The 14,844-nt window shown below is 41.4% G+C and overlaps 1 protein-coding gene across 2 annotated transcripts in view; it reads right to left on the bottom strand.

Annotated features, from left to right (window-relative positions):
• The window catches only part of LOC137631818 (uncharacterized), a 219,737-nt gene that overhangs the window by 20,388 nt on the left and 184,505 nt on the right, over positions 1–14,844 (bottom strand). The window lies entirely within an intron of this gene.

Raw genomic sequence — 14,844 nt, forward strand, 5'->3', positions numbered from 1 at the left:
TCACTGCTATGGGGGAGGGGGGGTGCAGTTAGTCTAATAAATTTAGCGCTGGTGTTAGGCTAAAAAAAAATCTGTGAAATCATTGATAATTTACTTTTTAAAAATTGCTATATTAAAGGGTAGTAAGCTTATGTCTGATCTAATAGTAGAGTATGGTAAGGCAAAGTCTCTGATATGCATTCTATTAAAGGCGTTGAAGTATAGAGAAAAAATATACAGCAAAGGCATTGAAAAAGTAAGAAATTATTGATAATTTGTATAAACATGAAAGAATTAGTCAGCGATAATATTTCTGGCTAAGCAACTGCACATGGAAACATCTTTGGAACAAGTTCTGATATTGATCTTTCCATGGCCAACGCTGGCTTTTCCGAGAAATCTAAGAGAAGTGGTATTATGTAGTATGATAAGTCACAGGGAGACTGCCGAATCAAACAAGGATACTACGGAAGACTATGTTTGGGAATTCAAAGAATATTTCGATGAAGAGGTTATATTCCCCAACAAGTTTTACACTGTCTTTGGGAAGAAAAGGTCAACCGGGACCTAGTAACCCTAGAGGTGTCCTTGCCAAGGCATAAAAAGTATGAATGATATGCTAATCCTATTGTTTGGGAATGCAAATGAAGGCTTTTGGGTCTAGTCCTTACGATATGCCAGTAAAAAAGAACTTCATGATTTTAAAGAACAGTAACCTGGTGAGCTAGTTATGTTATGTGTTTAGGGCAGCAGTATTTCCTGAAATAGGCAATTTCTATCGTGTGAGTCCATGAGGGGCTTAAGTTCAGCATGAAAAAGAATGTCATTTAAGACTCTCCTTTCAATAGACAATGCATCTGCTCACCCTCCAATCCTGGAAAATATGTTACTGGTATAGTTTAGTTTTATAAGTTTGAAAACAGTTTTCAAAAGGTATTTAAAAGTCACATTTGATACAGACTTCAACACTCGGATTGCTCTGGAAAATCATTTCAGCATTCTCTATTGTATAAGTCTTATAGAAGAAGCCTGGGGAAGTGTCTTCCAGGACGGAATTGTAGCCAGAGACAGGGACTGAGCCTTGAACACCAACGGGTGTGATGTAGAAGAGTTAGAAGTGGACTATAACACAGAGCTCACCAATAAGAAACTCAAAAGACCTGGAGGAGTAGCATGAGAGAACAGCCGGGAGAACTTTTTTTTACAGAGGAAGAGGGATGGGAGGATGGTCCTAGATCTCTAATGAGGGAAAGCATGGGGAAGGGGAAGAGCAGGGGTTCCTAGAGAAAATTCACTATGATTAAATGCTAAAGCAAACCATGGTATTAAATGGCACAATGCTACAAATAATTTTAGACGCTTTCAGAGAGAGATTATTATTGATTCAAACAGTCACAGCAGAGACAAGAGAGGAGAAAGATCCAAAGAAGGACAGATACCCTTCCAAAGAATAACTCTCCTTCTCATCTTCCCTTTCCCCTTAGGCTACCAGATATCCAAAGTAATTGAAGTTAAATTCTCATTTATTACACCTATTTCTTATATTTTGCTTTTTGTTTAATATTATGTATGAAATTTTATAAACTTCCCTTTAATATCTATAATTAATAAATCCTGGTGTCAGGAATGAATTAATCAAATTCCCATTATTTGTCATGAGGTAGAAATTGAACTTTCAAACAGTCTTCTAGAACAAAATCGGTTCAGGACCTGTAGTTCCACTGTATCATTGTACAGAAAGCAGTATTTAGATATAAAAAAGGGAAAAAATCATTTATGTATCATCATACTTCAATATTGTCCACCTTATAAAAAAATGCAAACATTCAAACTTCTTAGCTGAAGTTTTAATCTCTTAAATGATGAATTTGCTGTTTCACCTTTATGTATATAAAGGTTGGAATTAATTTGTAATTATACCCTCTTCAAACGTTCCAAATTATTGTGTGCACGACAACAGAGTTATGCCTATAAGGATCCACTTCCTTGGTAACAAATGCTGCGAGGATTAGATACAATTCTCTTCTATGAAACTATAGACTTCGCATGAATGTACAATGCTTTTAATAATCATATACTATCTTTTATATATATATATATATATATATATATATATATATATATATATATATATATATATATATATATATATATATATATATATATATGTATATATGTATATATATATATATATATATATATATATATATATATATATATATATATATATATATATATATATACTGTAAATATATGTCTGTGTGTCAATGTTTTGGTAGACACTTTCACCTAGGTTTTCCTTATAAGGTTCATGTAGTGGAAAATACTGAAATAATTTTTTCATAACTCTCTGAGTGTTAACTCCTTAACAGAGACAACGTCGAAGTGCTTAAAAGGAAAATGAAAAAATTCAGTGACACCTGTTTTCTCTGCAGGTAATTCTTTCATTTTGCCCAAATACTCCATGAACCCACACTATCAAAATTTGCCTACTTACTCAGGCTTAGTCATTGGATGTGTCCACTTATTGGTTATTGCTGGAGTTTAGGTTTAGAACTTATAAAACACTTCCAAAGGTACTTAAAAATCACATCTAATACAGGCTTTAAAAATTTATAACATTATTCTCCTAGATAGCCACACAAGTAAGATCTTTAATTTATAGACCCTTGCATTGCCTGTCTTGTCACAATTGAACGCTCGTTAAGAACAAAGTTCTCCGACTTAAATACGCTTTGAAATCTATGGTAATTCTTTGTAGTTTCTATGCTATTAATGTGTGTCACTTCTCTTCTTGAATTTGTCAAAAGAACATCAGCTGGTCTTGAAAGTCTCACTATTTTTATCAGCAAACGTTTCAGGGTAATTTTCAAGATGTCTAAATGCAGCTTCTTTGACTTCTCACTGTATCACCTTTAATTTCTACACTTCAGTTGTGATTTGGAGATAAATTTCACTCTAAATTGAGGTATAGCAAATATACTTTATTGAAGTAAATGTAATACAAATCTCCTATACAATTATTTCTATACACCTTAAACCAAAATCATTGGACCAATTCAATATCATTATTACTTGCTAAGCTACAACCCTAGTTGGAAAAGCAAGATGCTATAAGCCCAAGGGCTCCAATAAGGAAAAATAGCCCAGTGAGGAAAGGAAATAAGGAAATAAATAAACGATACAAGTAATGAACAATTAAAATAAAATATTTTAAAATCATTAACAACAATAAATCAGATACTTCATATATAAACTATAAAAGGACTTTCGTTAGCCAGTTCAACATAAAAACATTTGTTGCAAGTTTGAACTTTTGAAAGTTCTACCGATTCAACTACCAAATAAGGAAGCTCATTCCACAACTTGGTCACAGTTGGAATAAAACTTCTACAGTACTGTGTAGTAATTAACTGCATGCCTAGTATTACGAACAGGATGGAACTGTCCAGGAAGATCTGAATGTAAAGGATGGTCATGTAAGGCTTTAATCAAATAATACGAAAATACAGAATTAGTTCTCCATTGAGGTGTTGCAAGAACTCTTTATTAGGTGAAATTCTTGAAACATTTAGTGCAGAGGCCACTGCTCCGATATTTTGTACCTTAATCTTTAAAACAGGTAAGGAGTGACACTGCATTCCATGAAATAAATTAGGTACTGTATTCATAGTTTTGGGAAGTTCTATCCAAGTACTGAGATCAAACAAATATTCTCAAGCAATGCTTATAAATCACTAATTCTTTTAGCTGATGCTAGACTTCTAAAAATATATAACCCATAAACCGGATTTCTTAATAAATGTAAAACAACACTAACATTTCAATTATTCATGTTATTTGCAGGGTTTTTTTGAATACTAAAAACTTGAAACACTTGTGATAAAACATCTTTGGTTGATAACCTAATCAAATATGTTTTAAAACATATATTCTTTGATTGTGAAGAAATATATAACTTTTTACCATAAAAAAGGAAAATCCAGATTTTAACGATGTTCAAATTTGTTCAAATGTTGCCCTTTATATTGATATAGCCTGTCAGTTGAACTTTTTCTGGGAAGTCAAAATCAACAACTGAGGATTTGAAAACTTTTGACACGATAAAGTCGAGTCACTCCATATATTTAGCTGCAGCATTTGAGATGTTGGCTGCCTGTCAAGATATTGTCTGAGAGGATACATCCACGATGCCATAGTTAACAGTGGCAACAAATCTAGAAATCAGATGATTTGATTCCAGATTCCTTGGACTTGTTGATAACTGACTGGATTATAGCTAAAGGAGGATAAGTATACATGTCTAAGTTCTTCTAATCTTGTAACATCGAATCCACTGCCCATGTCTGGTAATCTGTTATTGGAGAGCAGAGGATATTAACCTTTTTGTTGAACCTTATTGCAACCAATTCTACATTTGATTTTCCCCACTATTTCTACATCTTTTGATACACTAAAAGCTTTAAAGGTTTAAAGGCTGCTCATGAATGGTAGAGGCAAAGTACAGTGACATTGCCCTATCAAGCAGGAGTTAATGCCCTAAAGACTGACTATATATACATACGATTGGTGCCCAAGGCCCCTCTCCACCAAAGCTAGGACCAAGGAGGGCCAGGCATGACTCAGCAAATAGACCTATAAGCTTCCCCAAACCCTCCCCTTCCTTAGCTCACAAGGATGGTGAGATTGCAGCGACCAATTAAGCTAACGAGTTTGAGCGGGACTGGAACCCCAGTCTGGCGTTCACCAGTCAGGGATGTTACCACATCGGTTACAACAACTCTAAACTAGAGGATAAAGAATTCATTCATCTTGTAAAGGCTGGCCTTTTATGCTTGGCTGGTTAGCCAAGATATTCAATTTTTAAGAACAAACACTCTTTGTTTCCATTCATTGCAGCAACTGTTTCACAAGAAGGGAAGAATTCTTTGACATAGTACCTTCCTGTATTAGGATATAAGCTAGGGCAATAGTATTGTCCAAACCCTCTTCTATGGTCTACACAATTACCTGCTAATCCTCCTGCATGTAAACCTTGTAAGCCGCTTATAACCCCTGACAGTTATGTACACGAGAAGCTCCGGGGAGCTCCATAAAGACTGGAGGGATGGACATCATCTAAGATTGTCCCCCAACACAAGTGAGAGGCATCCAAAAATATTGAAGCTCTGGTATCAGGATTTTAAGACTTACTACTTTTGAGAAATGTGGAATGGTTCCACCATAACAGATGATTCAATCCTGGCCAATAGTTTATTAATACCTCCTTTGGAGCTAGAGTACTGTCCAAAGAGAGAGAAAGACGAAGCTGCAAAAAAAGGTCTCATTTGGAAACATCCTAGAGAAACAGATTTCTCTAGGGAAGCCATAATACCTAGCTGTCTCATCCCCATTTGGGTTGTCTGATAAACTTGTGTTTTGAAGGTGTTTGCTACAGTCAGCCCAAGATCCTCAGAGGTTAAGAAACAGAACAATGCGAAGTTTAAAAACCGTGTAATACAGTAATAGTGTCCTGGGGTCAGTAACTAACAGACCCCTGCCCCCAGAAACAACTGCCTACGTGCAGTCGACTAACACCCTAAACAACGTTCTACATTATTTTTACATAGTCCACTAAGTTTAATTTAGGTCATATTACAGTAATTGTACTATACAACGGATTTTGAGCGAAGCGAAAAATCTATTTTTGGGTGAGATAGCCATGTCGTCCTGATGGAAGTTCCTATAGGGTAGCTTCCTAGGGTATATTACAACTACGGCGATATTCCCAGAGAATTTACCTTAAGGTACCCAGAATTCTAACTCCTGGAGCGAATATCCCTAATGAAAGGGATATCGCGACATATCAGAGGACGTATTCTTGACACGCCACATGGCAATCTGCACCCCAAACAGAGATAACACATCGAGGGGTCAATTGGCAAGAAAACGAAAACGGGAAAGAAAAAGGGGGAGCCGCTCCCAAGGCTCCCTCTTCTCCCGTTTCGTAAGCGTGCCTGGCGCCAATCCTGGCGCCATCTGTATTCATTGTAGCGATACACGAGGTGCTACAGATACTGTATGTAGGGAGGGGTCCTACAGCCCTTTCATAGAAAGGGAAGGGCGGGTCCATCAGGAGAACATGGCCATCTCACCCAAAAATAGATTTTTCGCTTCGCTCATAATCCGTTTTTTGGGCTCAAGCCATGTCGTCCTGATGGAAGTATACCAAAGCATTACTGTATCTGTGGATTCTCAGAACGTGCCGTACTCCCCGGAGGTAATTTTTCCCGGTCGAATAGACCTAGAGACCTAAGATGTTACCGTTATACATCTTTTCAACTAACCATAAACCATGTTAGAGCTTCCTGCCCCCTACAGGGAAGAGTCCTACTAGACTCTGGAAAAGTTTCGAAGAGTACATATACCTATGTATGAATACCAGGCAAGCCAATATAGTGGTCTCACCCTATATTAAGTAAAGCATAGTTTGAAAAGAACCACTGCGTCAATATGAAATATCGACCAGTTCTCCGCACAATACTTGTATTGGACAAAGGTTTATATCTGCATAGGAGGAAGCTGTAAATCCGCCACCATCCCTTTATGGGGTGGGATCCTCCCTTAAGGGAAAGCATAAACCAATGCAACATTAGCTTGCATACAGGAACAATCTATTAGAATTATCCCAGATAAATATACATAGAATGAAAGCTCAATTATATCAATAAATTGACACAGGTGAAGGAGACGCAAGGTTCTCAAGAACAAGTTTATTGATAGACAATAAACAGACAGGTTAACAACAATTCCATATATGTATATATATATATATATATATATATATATATATATATATATATATATATATATATATATATATATATATATATATATATATATATATATATATAAGAAGAGGATAACCAAAACTTTAAGCATAAGTCTGATGGTAAACAGAAACTTGTTTATCTGAAAGAAAAACATTAGTGCCACTTTTAACATACCGAGGTATCAAGGTCAGAAAAGTCTGTATTACTAATCAGTTACATTAGCGTTAGAAACGCTCGGCACACATGTCTGCACTTATGCTAGGTTCACCTTTGGAAGTGGAACAGTCAACGTGGGCACCTCAGTGCCCTCACTTAGTTTGTAGCACAGTATGTAACTACACACTCACCCTGGAATTAATTGTCCCAATTAAAACCCCTGTTCCTCGCAGAGTTAAACAGCAGGGTTAACGACGCAACCCACTGCTACCACAGAACTCTTTAGTTGCTCCACTTGCTTTGCATAGTGGCGAAAGAACACTCTGGAAGACTTCCAGCCAGTGTATGAACGAATATGTTCAAAATCCATACAATTAAGGAAATTTAAGGATGAAGCAACTTTCCTCGGATCGTGACCTGCGGGTGTACTGTCAGGATCCGCTCTGCGAATAAAATATGTGATTTTCGCCCTGAGTTGATTCAGTGATAAATTTGAGCCTGATGTTTCTCCCTTGAATAGTTGACCACCCTTGAAGTCTGAAGTTCTATGAAGATAGACCTTTAGGCATTCTACTGGACATAGAGATGCATCCTCTTTCGGAGGGCAGATTCTCCAGGGACCCCACCTGTTGGTGGGTAACTCATTCTTGGTGAGAAACGTAGGATCCGGAAACAGGTTCAGTTCTCCCCCATCCAGGAACTGAACACGACCTTCCTCTCTCGAGAGGGCTACAATCTCACTCACCCTGGCCCCGGACGCGAGTGCAAATAGGAAAATAACATTTTGGGTCAAATCCTTTAACGCACCCTCCTCATTGCTCCACAGAGACGCGAAATGAAGAACTTTGTCTAAAGACCATGAAATGGGCTTTGGAGGTGTTGAAGGTCTGAGCCTAACGCAGGCTTTCAGAACTTTATTGCCTTCTAGTAGATTTGCACTTATTTTCCTCTAGGAAGTCTATGCCGGCTTTCGAAATCCCGAAACGCTTTCTCACCGCTAGGGAGAGAAAATCATGAGCTGCAGGGTCCGTGTTTTCTGTAATGAAGCGCAGACAGTAGACTTCTGGACTCGCTGGGTCAGAACTGGATCTGGTAGCGGTAGAAAATTCAGCCGTAGTTCCAATGCCAGGGGGAACCACACGCTGTTCGGCCACTTGTGGGCCACTATTGCCGCTACCCCCTTGAAGGATCTCAGTTGTTGAGGACCCTCAACAGAAGATTGTGAGGAGGGAACAGATAAATCCTGGACCATCTGTTCCAGTCGAGGGACATCGCGTCCACTGCTTCCGCTAAGGGGTCCTCGTACGGGGACACGTACAGGGGCAACTTCTTGTTGTCTTTCGTCGCAAAGAGGTCTATCTGCAGTTCTGGGACTTGACTCAAGATGAAGGAGAATGATCCTGCGTCTAGGGACCATTCCGACTCTATCGGTTTGAACCTGGATAGAGCGTCCGCTGTCACATTGCGGACTCCTTGAAGGTGAACTGCCGACAGGTACCACTTCTTCTTTTCCGCCAATCGGAAGATGGCCAACATCACCTGGTTGAGAGGTGGTGACCTTGATCCATGTCGATTCAAGCATCTCACAGCTACCTTGCTGTCCAGCCCAACTATATGTGGATCGAGTGACGCGAGGAGACTTTCTTTAAGGTAAGGAGCACTGCCATAGCTTCTAGAAAGTTTATGAGAAAGGTCTTGAATAGCTTGGACCAAGTCCCCTGGACTTTTTACCGATGAGAGTGACCTCCCCATCCCTCCTTCGAGGCGTCTTGAGTGAATTGTCACCGACGGGGGAGGTGGCTGAAGAAGAACCGACTTCTTTAGATGTCTGGCTTGGGACCAAGGCCTGAGAAGAGTACGTAGACGAAACGGAACTGGTCTTCTCAGATCTCTTCGCGCGATTGATGCATAACTTCTCCAAACTCCGGCTGCATCCTTTAGCTGTGCTCTTAGCACCGGGTCTGTCACCGAAGCAAACTGGAGAGAACCCAGTACTCTCTCCTGCTCGCGTCTTGATATCCTTTCAGAATCTAGAAGTCTCTTAACAGACCCCGCTATCTCCTTTCTTTTCTTCTCTGGGAAGTAGAAACGGTGTGACATTAGGTCCCAGTGGATTCCCAGCCACTGGAACTTTGAGATGGAGAAAGTCGAGACTTTTTTCTGTTGATCTTGAAGCCTAGATACTCTAGGAACTGGATCACATGAATGGAAGCTTGCAAGCATTCTGTCTTGGATGCTGCCCACACCAGCCAGTCGTCCAGGTAGGCTATTACCTGAATTCCCTTTTAGGCGTAATTGCTTGAGAGCTACGCTCGCAAGCTTCGTGAAGATCCTTGGAGCTATATTTAGCCCGAATGGCATGGCTCTGAAGGCGTATAGTCTTCGTTGTAGCCTGAACCCTAGATAGGGGGATTGTCGACGGTTGATTGGAACGTGCCAATAGGCGTCTGACAAGTCTATGGAGACGGTATATGCCCTCTTGGGCAGTAAGGTCCTTATGTGCTGCAGTGTTAGCATCTTGAACTTGCAGTTCACTATGAACTTGTTGAGTGGCGACAAGTCCAGAATGACTCTGAGTTTTTCCGAGTCCTTCTTGGGAACACAAAACAGCCTCTTTTGGAATTTGATGGACTTTACCCTTCGGATCACTTTATTCCTCCAACAAATCTTGGATGTACTCCTCCAGAACGGGGGTGGAGTGTTGGAACACCAAGGGCACGGGGGTGGAGTGCTGTACCAGCTCCAGCCCAGTCCATTCTTGAGTAGGCTGTGGGCCCAGGGATCGAAGGTCCACCGATCCCGAAAATTCTAAAGTCTCCCTCCTACCGGTATCATCTCATTTGGACTGTTGTCCAGAGGTCTTGCCTCCCTGACCGCGACCACGCCTGAATCCCCTTCCCCTTGAGGGGCATCTAGACGAGCCTCTGGCTGCTCCTCTAGGCTTTGCTCGAAAGGAAGTTGACTGCCCTTCGAACGTTGGGTTGAATGCCGGGAACTGCGTCGACATGGCCTGGGGTACCCACTGGAAAGTGGTCGGGGTTTGTGCCACCATCTGGGGCACTGAAGGCATCGGCAACTGCTGTTGCTGTTACTGTTCAACTGGCTTGGCTGGCCGAGACGGTAGCCTAGTCCTTTTAGTCTTCCTCTTTGGTTGGGGACCCTCATCCGGGGAAGACTTTCTCTTGATAGACAGGCCCCACTTTTGGAGAAGATTTCTATTCTCCACGGCGGCCTTATCCACAACTTCTTTGACCAATTCGCTAGGGAAAAGGTCTTTGCCCCAAATGTTGGAGGAGATTAGTTTCCTTGGCTCGTGCCTCACCGTAGCCGAGGTGAACACGAACTCCCTACAAGCTCTCCTCGCCCTGACGAAGCTGTAAAGATCCTTCGTCACTGTGGCCAGATGAATCTTGGCCACTACCATGAACATTTCATGGACCTTGGGGTCACTTGCCATCGTCTCAAGAGTGGTCTGAAGAGACATTGAGGCAGCCAGTCTTTCTTTTGTCTCGAGCTCTCTCCGCAAAAGAAAGTCAGACAGCTTAGGGAGGTTCTCACCGAACTGACGTCCGGCAATATCAGCCTCCAACTTCCCGACTGAGAAGGTAAGATGGACGTCCTTCCAGCCCTTGTGGTCCATGGGTAGGGCCAGCGACAAGGGTTTACACTCCTCCAGGGAGGGGCAAGGCTTGCCAGCCTTGACTGCTTTTAATACAGCCGCAAACCCTTTCTGCAAAAAGGGGAAGGCTCTAGCAGGAGAGGACACAAAGGAATGGAGCTTCTTACTCAATGCAGCAACTTTTGAGTTTGTGAAGCCCCTCTCTTTCATCGAAGATGAAAGCAAAGCTTGAGCCTTAGCATGGTCCATCACTATGACCTCCTTCGGCTCTGTCTCCTCCTTTGAAGCTGGTTCCTTCCTCAACCGGACATAACAGTCCGGATATGATCCTTTGCTGGGCCAGAATTCCACTTCCTCAAGGGGAACTGAACCCAGCTTATCCGACATGATGATCTTTCCAGTCGTCATCGGCATGTGCTCAGCATATTTCCACGGGTTAGCATCTGAGCACAAGGGAAGGTCTTTCACATTGAGCCTTTTCTGGGGCCCACGTGATGCTGCAAGCTTCTGCATCTGCAGTTCCATTGCAGCTGCCTTCTCCATATTCTCCTTCTGCATTTGTTGGATCATTCCAACAATGGAGGAGAGGGCCTGTCTCAGCTCTACTGGGAGAGCGGACGATGTTGAGGGAATAGGTTCAGGGATCAGAAATCGAGCAGCCGATACCTCATTGGCTTCTTCCTCTACAATGTCTGGAGCCTGATCTTCATCCTGGCCTCCTGCCAGGAGGTCTTCCTCCAGACGCTCGGACACGTCTGACATCCTGTCGTCCAACTGGATGTCTTGCACGGCGACCGCCACTTCAGCAACCACCTGGATCTGAACTAGGGGGATCTCCTCTTGAGGCTGGGGAATCACTGCATCAGCTGATGCCCTAGGGAAAAGGTAAGCCCTCATCTTCTCACTTGGAAGATAAGGTCCATAGGTGTTCTTCTGGAAGCCCCTTACCCAGGTGCGAAGCTTCCCCCTTGCTATATCCCTTGATTCCGCTGTCCTAGGGGAATCAAAAGCTTCAGTAATCAGGTTAGAGCACACGGTACATACCTGGGGGTCCCAGTACCGGAGATCACCCTTGGAGACAGCCCATGCTGCGTGCCTCCTACATAATCCATGTCCGCAGAAGTTTTTACTGCGGACGTTGCAGAAAGCACTTCCGCACTTCGGACGTACCTCCTGCAAAGAGAAGAAATTTCCATGAGTATCAAGTGAACTACGTATCACTGGATATGCACAGTTAGCATAACAAATCAGAAAGGAAAGACACACACTTGTGTTTCCCTGCACAACCAATTGTTGCAGCCTTCCAGATAATAAAATCGTATGGTTAATCTCTTCTAGAGTAACCAATGAAAAGTTTCCAGAGGAAACAGGTGTAGCTCACACCTTAGCAATGATTTTAAAATCCCGGATAATAGACAAGAAAGAACTCACTGTCTTATCTGTAAGGAAACACCAAAGGGCTGTGCAAGACAACACAAAAGTGTTAGAACACACAGTGCTGTACCAAAACTTATACTATAGTTTTCTTCCTACAGTATATGTTATACTGAAGAATACTGGTACAGTATAGAAGGTAATGTGCCGGCCGGCAAGTGTATAACTAGCTTTAAAGTATACTACTTAACAGCTATAAGGCGACAGAACGCTGGTTCAAATGCATGTGCCGGCCGGCAACAGCCAGTGTCGTACTACACAAGGTAGTACCCGGCTGCCGGCCACTGCTCATAGCGACCGGCAGAAAAGGGCTGACATTAGCCGGCCGGCAAAGGTAAACAACCGATGCCGGCCAGCAGCAAAAGAACCAGAGGACTACGACTGCCCGGCTGCCGGCCTTATAGGCCGGCAGCTGGGTCGGGTACAGCACTAGAAGAAAATAGAATGGATGTTGGGATAAGAGCGTAAACTACCTCCAAGCCCGGCAATCCGAAAGAGTGCATATAAGGAAGGGGAGAATCTAATTCAGGCTTCCTGACCAATGCCGTCTGGCTCTACAGGCAGGCATGGATGAGGGACCCAGGGAGGTCCGGGCAGCACTCAAAGCAGAAGACCTTTGCCGGCCGGCAAGGGACTGAGTCAATCCCACATCCTAACCTATCCTAGGTCCAGATGTAGAATGACGTACAGTACTGTAATGGCTAGGCCATTACGGAGATAGAGGGGGAAGGGACAAAAGAGGGTCCTACCAACCTTGCTTTAGTGAAGGATCACCCGCAGCCAAGAAAACTCATCTTAGCCTAAGGGAGATCCAAGGAGGGAGGCCAGCAATGCTTGCCAGCTCCCAATGAACCAAAGCAAGGAAGGTGTTGCTACTCCCAGGGAAAGGATCTTATCCTCCCACCGAGAACAGCAACAGGGACTAGTCTGCTAGATCACAAAAGAAGGAATCATCTCGTACAGAAACCTTCGGCAGTGACCTAAGGAGGTTAAGCCTCCTATGTCTGTGTCAGGCCAGCGAGGGAGACTCTACCCCAAGCCAGACAAACACAGACTCAGACTAAAAACTCTGATGTTCTGTCCCTCTCTGAAACCAGACTTACTTGAACAGGGAGGTACAGTAACACCCCAGTATAGTTTTATCGAAAGTTAATTCAGATAAACCACTTAGGGTTAAGCCCAAGGCTTAAACAGAGGGAAAGGGATTGCATACCTTCTCCGAAGAAAAGAAAGCAACCGGGGAGTATGAGAAAGTATACTAAGGCTCCATAAGCAACTTAGCCTAGGCACCAAGAGAATCGATTACCTAAATCCCCGAAACTCACTCGTATACTATCTTGGAAATATTCAACATAATCTTAAATGTATAAAAAACAGCCTAAAGCTTCAATAAAATTTTAAAACACTCGGAAAACCAAAATCATGCAGGAAGTACTAGGACCAAACGACTAGGCTACATGGCCTAGCGTAGCCAGAGTTGGCGAATACTTCGCCAAAATAATACCAAAAGCACGAAAGGAAATCCTATGTAACGCTAAATAGCTAAAATTTATTAAAGCAAAACAACTGGGAATGTCGCTCTGGCTAACTAAAACTCATACCTAGCGAGCGACAGCATCCATGACGCCTCCAGTAGGCAACGGCTCTTGTAACAAAGATTAATACTATTAATCACTATAAAATTTACCAAGAGCCTACATTTATACATAAAAGAAATGGTACTCAACTTATCAGAGGCCGACGAAGTTGGAGAAGCCATGAAAAGCTGAATAAATCCAAGATTTGCGAGAAACACAGGAAAAAACACCGAGTTGTTAAGCTACGCAAAAAGGAATACAGATGGCGCCAGGATTGGCGCCAGGCACACTTACGAAACGGGAGAAGAGGGAGCCTTGGGAGCGGCTCCCCCTTTTTCTTTCCCGTTTTCGTTTTCTTGCCAATTGACCCCTCGATGTGTTATCTCTGTTTGGGGTGCAGATTGCCATGTGGCGTGTCAAGAATACGTCCTCTGATATGTCGCGATATCCCTTCATTAGGGATATTCGCTCCAGAAGTTAGAATTCTGGGTACCTTAAGGTAAATTCTCTGGGAATATCGCCGTAGTTGTAATATACCCTAGGAAGCTACCCTATAGGAACTTCCATCAGGACGACATGGCTTGAGCCCAAAAAATACTTTACAAACTCTTATTTTTACACCCACTCCTTAATAAACACTCTAATCCTCTATAACACTGAATAAATTTCTTCTAAATTTCATTCTTTCATCTTCACAGTCTCAAATCCTTGAAATTTAACTAGCTGATTTCAATATTTTGTCTGCCATATATAATATAGTTACGTCTAATTTTTACCTTAACATGGTTTACCTCTCATTACATTAAATTTTAATTCATTATCCCTTTAATTTATTTACATTCCTTTTATTATTTTTATCCAATAATTTCCATCATATTTTTTTCGATCTTACATGATTTCATACTTCCTGGGTAATAAACTAAATGCAGTTAACCTTCCAATTCTAGTTTAAATAATTAAATTGAAGATATAAAAACTTAAAATGTCTAGAAATTTTGTGCATATACAGTATATATATGTATATATATATATATATATATATATATATATATATATATATATATTATATATATATATATATATATATATATATATATATATATATATATATATATATATATATATATATATAATTAAATTGAAGATACAAGACTTAAAATGTCTAGAAATGTTTTGCATATACAGTATATATATGTAAATATCACCCACGAATGGCATTTAATACCAAATTCTATCTTGGCAATATATATCCACCTGGAATTCATTT

Source organism: Palaemon carinicauda, chromosome 40 (genome assembly GCF_036898095.1).
Source record: "Palaemon carinicauda isolate YSFRI2023 chromosome 40, ASM3689809v2, whole genome shotgun sequence".
Lineage (NCBI taxonomy): Eukaryota > Metazoa > Arthropoda > Malacostraca > Decapoda > Palaemonidae > Palaemon > Palaemon carinicauda.